The sequence below is a fragment of the Xenopus laevis genome, chromosome 9_10L, assembly GCF_017654675.1.
Source record: "Xenopus laevis strain J_2021 chromosome 9_10L, Xenopus_laevis_v10.1, whole genome shotgun sequence".
Lineage (NCBI taxonomy): Eukaryota > Metazoa > Chordata > Amphibia > Anura > Pipidae > Xenopus > Xenopus laevis.
Genome location: NC_054387.1, coordinates 137,755,233 through 137,763,279, shown reverse-complemented (window position 1 = coordinate 137,763,279; position 8,047 = coordinate 137,755,233).

Here is an 8,047-nt window from a genome sequence, read left to right as displayed (position 1 = left end):
TGAAAGGGAGGCAAGAAGTTTGGAGTCACCACACCAGCAAGCCTCTTTTTTAGGAGATCGCAGTCGCAGCAGCAGAGATTCTGGAAGACCACCCGTTGAGGCGGTTGGAGGAATGCCGGTAAGCACAAGGTCCCAGAGGCAACAAGGAAAGGCCAAGAAGAGGGCCTGGTATTCAGTTTGTCTGCATACCAGCTAACGAAATCAGAGGTATCATTGTTGGAGAAGGGACTAGGATACATTCCAATGGTGAGTGGCAACCCTTTCTCTCATATGATTGACAATTATAAATTTACCAGACATTTGCAGTTAAAAGAAAAGTTTGGGCAAAAGATGGGTTCCACAGAGGTAATAACGGATGCTGATCAAGAGCAGAGTGTTGCTAATATTGATACTGATGAGATTTATGTGGACTTATTAAGCACATCCAGAATCAATGTATCAATTAAGACCTTTAATCGCATGTTGAATGTGGCTATGTCAGCCTGCTATAATGTAAATATAATTGGAGGGATAACCTAACAGGGGCTGAAAGTCAAGCTTTCAAGTCTTTAAAGCAAAATAAAGACATTATTATTATTATTATTATTATTATTATTATTATTAAGACTGCAGACAAGGGGGGAGGTATTGTGATTTTGGATTATGTGTATTACAAACAGGAACTCCGATCCTAATTGTCTGATATGTCAAAGTATGAAAAATTGTTATGTGACCCTAAAGAGCAGTTTGGTAACGAACTGAGTGTGATGTTGAAAATAGACGTTACTAATAATGGTTGGATTTCCAAAGACATGCATGATTATTTTTTGCCACCACATTCTATTCGGCCTGTTATAGTAAATAAGGCTTTTTATCCTCAGATGGTGATAAAGTGTATCTGCCGGTTCAGGAAACGAAGTAAGCGATATTTTTCTGTTTTTATGGACTTTCACATGAATGGATTCAACATATGGACTTTTACAAGTATTATGATGACACCTAGTGGTGACACTGTTAAAATGTTTTCAATCAATCCAAAAATGTATGCACCTATCACAGCATGAATATGGTTATGTCGTCATTTTGGCGCCTTTTTTGTAATAGGAAATGAGTATTTACTTTTTTTTTTAATCACTTGCACTTTATCCTTTATAAAGGCCCCAACGAGGGCCGAAACGTTGGATGCATCAGTGATGAATCAATAAAAATTCTGTGACATTTTGGAGTGCGGGTCCCTCTATAAGCATTATATATATATAAAAATATATTCAAAAATACCATCAGGTTATAAAATAAAAGGGAACAACACAGAAAACCTATACAAAGGGGGTTATTTACTAAAATCTCTATTTATTTTTATTTTAGAAAACCACACTCAAGCTCCCATGCACGATTTTAGCTTATTTATTAATAAAGAAAAACTTGATTTAATTGGATCATGGAAAAACTCGAGTGAAAACTCACATTTTTCAGGCTTTTATCAGAATTGCTCTAATTTTTTGGCCTTCTCTCCACTGAGTTTTTTTGAATTTTTGCCAAAAAACCCAGAAAAATTCAGGCTAAACCCAGCGCAGACCACGAACATGTAAAATTGAGATAGGTGCCTCTCCTGTTGACTTATACTGGACCCTGACAGGTCTGAGATGGCGGATTTTTGGCTTTAGGCTTTTTGCAGCATCGGGGTAAGTTAAATCTCAAAAAAAAACTAAAATGTTTAGAGATTTTAACATTAGGGTTTTAATTAAAAACCCCTTAGTGTCAAATATAGAATTTCCTGGTCCTGGAGGCAAGGGGTAAGAAATGGGATAAACCTCCAATAAAATGGGTCCTCCCAGGCCCTGACTGGCAATCTGTGGATTCTGGCAAATGCCAGAGGGGCTACTGTAAGATGCTATAGACAATATTTATTGGGCTGGTGGAGGGATGTCTGGGCCTCTGTGTACTTGAAATGCCATGGCCTATTTTAAATCCCAGTCCAGACCTGGGTCCTCCTAAGTAAATCCTCCTTCTTAGTCAGAAGAGCTGACTATTTATCAGTGACACTGGACACTCCCCCCTCCTTCAGGAATGCCTGTATACACTGGCCACAGATTGAGTTTTTTATGGCCTATTGTCAGTAGGGAAAGGAGCAAGAATATAATGGCCATAGGAGAGAGATGATTTATTCAGTGGCCCTACATTGTTTACTCATTTCATAGAGACCAAATATCACTGTTGTGTGACCTGCCCAGATATTCCCATCTGATATTCCCATCTGATAAACAGAGTCTCAATTGAAAGCTCATATTACATTGAACCTATCCCCAGTTTATTATACTGTTGGTACAACAGGTCTGGCTTCTGTGAGTATATGTTATAGTGTGACCTCTACATCAGCTATGAGGGCCCTTCATTTGAACTCTAAGTCCCCCCTCCTTTTTGCTCTTATCAGTCAGTTATCAGTCAGTCAGTCAGACGGTTATCAGTAGGGATGTAGCGAACGTCGGAAAAAAACGTAGCGAACGTCGCGAACCCCATAGACTTCAATGGGAATGCGAATTTTAAAAGCTAAAAAAGACATTTCTGGCCAGAAAAATGATTTTAAAGTTGTTTAAAGGGTGCAACGACCTGGACAGTGGCATGCCAGAGGGGGATCAAGGGCAAAAATGTATCTGAAAAATACATTGTTTACACAGCGCTGCGTTTTGTGCTGTAAAGGGCAGAAATCACACTACATTTCTAAACCTGTGTAATAAACTGCTTTAAAACGTCCGGCGTCTACATGCCAATCAAGTCGTGTAAAGGTTACAGCCTGTTCACACGCAAAGACGAAACGCAGCGCTTACTGCAACGCAAAAAAACGCAAAGAGCTTTAATGAATGATACCGTCAAGTGAGCAAATAATAGTTGTTAATTACTAGTTGAGCTTGTCACCTCCAGGATGTTCGTCCTGTTGGTGGCAATATTTCTGTAGTGGTGTGTTTAGCAGTCACCGTGCTTGTGCGCACGTGCACGGTCAGGCAGAGATAATTCAATGTACAGTGAAGTCAACCAAAAAACACTGATTCTGCAGTGTGGGCCCAGTTTTGGTCTACTTTATTGATCACCTGCGGTGACCATAAAAGATGCGATTTTGCCACTGTTGCAGAACCCTGAAAAATTAGGCATGTGTACTTTCCTGAAAAATTATGTTTTTTTTGTCACAGCCACTGAAGCACAGAGGCCAGAAAAAATATGCCATGTGAATGCTAAAAATATAAAAAAATTTTTGTCGCAGCCACTGAAGCACAGAGGCCAGAAAAAATATGCCATATGAATGCTAAAAATATTTTTTTTTTTGGTCGCAGCCACTGAAGCACAGAGGCCAGAAAAAATATGCCATATAAATGCTGAAAAAATTCATTTATTTTTGTCGCAGCCACTGAAGCACAGAGGCCAGAAACAATATGCCATATAAATGCTGAAAATATTCATTTTTTTGGTTGCAGCCACTGAAGCACAGAGGCCAGAAAAACTCAGGATTTACCTGGATTCAAATGAAACCAGTAGGGTTTGCACCCTAGTTTGTAACGGTGGTGGAGGGAGGAGGACGCTAAAGGACAGCTGTATGTGGAGTCATGAGGCGTGCAGAGAAGGACAGCTGCATGGGGAGTCAGAATCAGAAACTCAGAACAAGTCTTCCGGCATGCAGTAACCCTCCGAGATCCACCCCTCATTCATTTTAATAAAGGTCAGGTAATCCACACTTTTGTGACCTAGGCGAGTTCTCTTCTCAGTTACAATCCCTCCTGCTGCACTGAAGGTCCTTTCTGAGAGGACACTTGAGGCGGGGCAAGACAAGAGGTTCATGGCAAATTGTGACAGCTCTGGCCACAGATCAAGCCTGCGCACCCAGTAGTCCAGGGGTTCATCGCTCCTCAGAGTGTCGATATCTGCAGTTAATGCCAGGTAGTCCGCTACCTGCCGGTCGAGGCGTTCTTTGAGGGTGGATCCAGAAGGGTTCTGGCGCTGCCTTGGACTGAAAAACATTTGCATGTCTGACGTTACAGAGTGGCCAAAGTGCTTTGTCCTTGCAGGTGCGCTCGTGGCAGGATTACTGGCACCTCTGCCCCTGGAATGTTGATGAGTTCCTGAAGTGACATCACCCTTAAAAGCATTGTACAACATGTTTTGCAGGCTGGTTTGTAAATGCAGCATCCTTTCGGACTTGTGGTACGTTGGTAACATTTCTGCCACTTTATGCTTGTACCGAGGGTCTAGTAGCGTTGCGACCCAGTACAGGTCCTTCTCCTTAAGCCTCTTGATACGGTGGTCCTTCAACAGGCATGACAGCATGAAAGACCCCATTCTCACAAGGTTGGATGCAGAGGTATCCATCTCCGCTTCCTCGTTATCAAGGACTGCATCATCCACGGTCTCCTCCCCCCAGCCACGTACAAGACCAGGGGTCCCCAAAAGGTCACCACCAGCCCCCTGGGAAGCCTGCTCCTGTTGGTCCTCCTCCTCCACAAAGCCACCTTCCTCCTCTGACTCCACTTCTGACACCTCTCCCTGCGTTGCAGCAGGTGCCTGGGCTCGTTCTGGTGATTCCGACCAGAAATCGTGCGCTTCCTGCTCCTCGTCACGCTGATCTACAGCCTCATCTGTCACTCGTCGCACGGCACGCTCCAGGAAGAAAGCAAAGGGTATTAGGTCGCTGATGGTGCCTTCGGTGCGACTGACCATATTTGTAACCTCTTCAAAAGGGCGCATGAGCCTGCAGGCATCGCGCATAAGCACCCAGTAACGGGGGAAAAAAATGCCCAGCTCTGCAGATCCAGTCCTACCACCCAGTTCAAACAGGTATTCATTGACGGCTCTTTGTTGTTGCAGCAGACGTTCCAACATGAGGAGCGTTGAATTCCAGCGAGTCTGGCTGTCGCAAATTAAACGCCTGACTGGCATGTTGTACCGCTGCTGAATGTCAGCAAGGCGTGCCATGGCTGTGTAGGAACGTCTGAAATGGGCCGACACCTTCCTGGACTGCCTGAGAACGTCCTGGAATCCTGGGTACTTCGAGACAAAACGTTGGACTATTAAATTCAGAATATGTGCCATGCAGGGCACATGTGTTAAATTGCCCAGTCTCAGTGCTGCCAACAGATTGCTTCCATTGTCACACACCACTTTTCCGATCTTCAGTTGGTGTGGGGTCAGCCACCGATCGGCCTGTGACTGCAGAGATGACAGGAGTGCAGATCCGGTATGGTTTCTGCTTTCCAGGCACGTCATCCCCAAGACAGCATGACAACGGCGTACCTGGCACGTCGAATAGCCTAGGGGGAGCTGGGGGTGCACAGGTGTGGAGGAGGAGGACCCAGCAGCAGAGGAGGAAGAAGAGGAAGAAGACGAGGTAGAGAGCGAAGGAGGAGTAGAGGTGGTGGCAGAACCGCGTGCAATCCGTGGCGGTGACACCAACTCCACTGTCGTTGTTGAGCCACACATTCCCTGCTTCCCAGCCATTACCAAGTTCACCCAGTGGGCAGTGTAGGTGACATACCTGCCCTGACCATGCTTGGAGGACCATGCGTCAGTAGTCATATGGACCTTTGGCCCAACACTAAGTGACAGAGATGCGGTGACTTGGCTCTGCACATGGTGGTACAGGTGTGGTATTCCCTTTTTTGAAAAAAAATTGCGGTGGGTACCTTCCACTGCGGTGTCCCAATTGCTACAAATTTGCGGAAGGCCTCAGAGTCCACCAGCTGGTATGGTAAAAGCTGGCGGGCTAAGAGTGCAGACAAGCCAGCTGTCAGACGCCGGGCAAGGGGGTGACTCTCAGACATTGGCTTCTTACGCTCAAACATGGCCCTCACAGAAACTTGGCTGGGGGCAGATGACTGGGAATGGGAACTGGTGGTCAAGGTGGAAGGCGGAGTGGAGGGTGGTTCAGACGGGTCAAGGACAGCAGAGGTAGAGCAGTAAGATGCTGGACCAGAAGGAGGGTGGCTTTTAGTTTGCCTGTTGCCTTTGAGGTGTTGCTCCCAAAGTGCTTTGTGCTTGCCGTTCATGTGCCTTCGCATAGAAGTTGTACCTATGTGGCTGTTGGGCTTCCCAAGACTCAGTTTCTGACTGCACTCATTGCAAATTACAACACTTTTGTCAGAGGCACACACATTAAAAAAATCCCACACTGCTGACCTTTTTGAAGCTGGCAATCTGGCGGTAACAGTAGAAGTTGGCGGCGTTGGCGGCAATGGCGGCAATGGCGGGCGTGTTGGCCGGCTGACCACAGGTGCCGATACATGTTGTTGCCCTACTGTTCCCTGCGAGCTGTCCTCCCTGCTTCTTCTAAGTCTTATTCTCCTCCTGCCTCTCTGACTCTCCGTCTCTCCATCTGAACTATCCTCCTCTTGCTCTCTTCTACTGGGCACCCACAAAACATCAATCTCCTCATCATCATTCTCCTCAGATGCATCAATTTCTTCTGACAGCTCACAGAAGGAAGCAGCAGCGGGGACCTCCTCATCACTTATTATGTCCATCTCTGTTGTGTTCTCTGCCAGAATTAAATCTGGTGTAACGTCCTCATCTTCTTCTGCCAATAATGGTTGCGCATCACTCAGTTCAAGAAACTCATGTGAAAATAACTCCTCTGACTCCAGTGAAGAAGGGGCGCCGGTGGTGGAGGAAGTGTTACGTGGGGTGGCCATAGCAGTGGAGGATGAGGATGTTGTGGTAAAGTTAGAAACGGTAGAGGATGGGGTGTGCTGTGTAAGCCAGTCAACTACCTCTTCAGCATTTTGGGAGTTCAGGGTCATTGCCTTTTTAAAACTGGGCAATTTCCTAGGGCCACAGGATAGCATAGCAGCACGGCCCCTAGTGCCTCTGCGTGGCGGCCTGCCTTTGCCTGGCATTATTTTTAAAACAACAAAAACAACTCAGGTGGTGTTTCTGGAGACGGTATTATTATTGATATTTAGACAGAATGTGAAAAAGCTCACACAGCTAGATGGCCGTTGTTTGAAAATGAACAACGCACTGGGCAAACAATGCCTACAAGGTCAACGTATACACTACTACAGCAGTGGATACGGAATATATTATTGCTGCTTGAAAAACGTCACTCAGGTGGTGTTTCTGGAGACGGTATTATTATTGATATTTAGACAGAATGTGAAAAAGCTCACACAGCTAGATGGCCGTTGTTTGAAAATGAAGAACACACTGGGCAAACAATGCCTACAAGGTCAACGTATACACTACTACAGCAGTGGATACGGAATATATTATTGCTGCTTGAAAAACGTCACTCAGGTGGTGGTTCTGGAGACGGTATTATTATTGATATTTAGACAGTATGTGAACAAGCTCACACAGCTAGATGGCAGTTGTTTGAAGAACACACTGGGCAAATAATGCCTGCAAGTGCACTACTATTGGTGCACTACTATGAAGAACAGCAAACAGCACTGTACACGTTAAAGAACAGTAAGATAAGTAAAATAAAAAAAAAATTATATGTATATTAAAAAAAAAAAAATTCTCGGGTTGGTGCTGCTGAACTACTAGGAGCAGCACAGTAGCACACCAGTCCCACTCCCCAACACTGCTAGACTAATAGCACTGGGCTGTTAAAGTAGCAAAGTAAAACAACAAAAAAGAAAATAAAAGCAGTCCTTACAAGGACTATTGGGTTATTACAGCAGTCAGCAGATGAGATCAGAAGAGATCAGTGCCCACAGCAGCTACATACAGAGCACTGCAGTAGAAGGTAGATTACTAGCCAGCAAAGCTACCTAACCTAAAATGTCCCTCAAATCCCTGCAGAGTTCTGTCCCTACAATACAGAGCAGTATCAAGTAGATTACTAGCCAGCAAAGTTACTATCAACTGTCCCTCAAATCACTAGCAGCTCTCTCCCTACACTAGCTCTTCCAAGCACACACAGGCAGAATGAAAAAACGCTGCAGGGCTTCAGTTTATATATGGAAGGGGAGTGGTCCAGGGGGTGTGGGGGTGGTCCAGGAGGGACAGCTTCCTGATTGGCTGCCATGTATCTGCTGGTCTGGGGTGAGAGGTTCTACAAAAAGCGCCAGGTAAGGCGAAC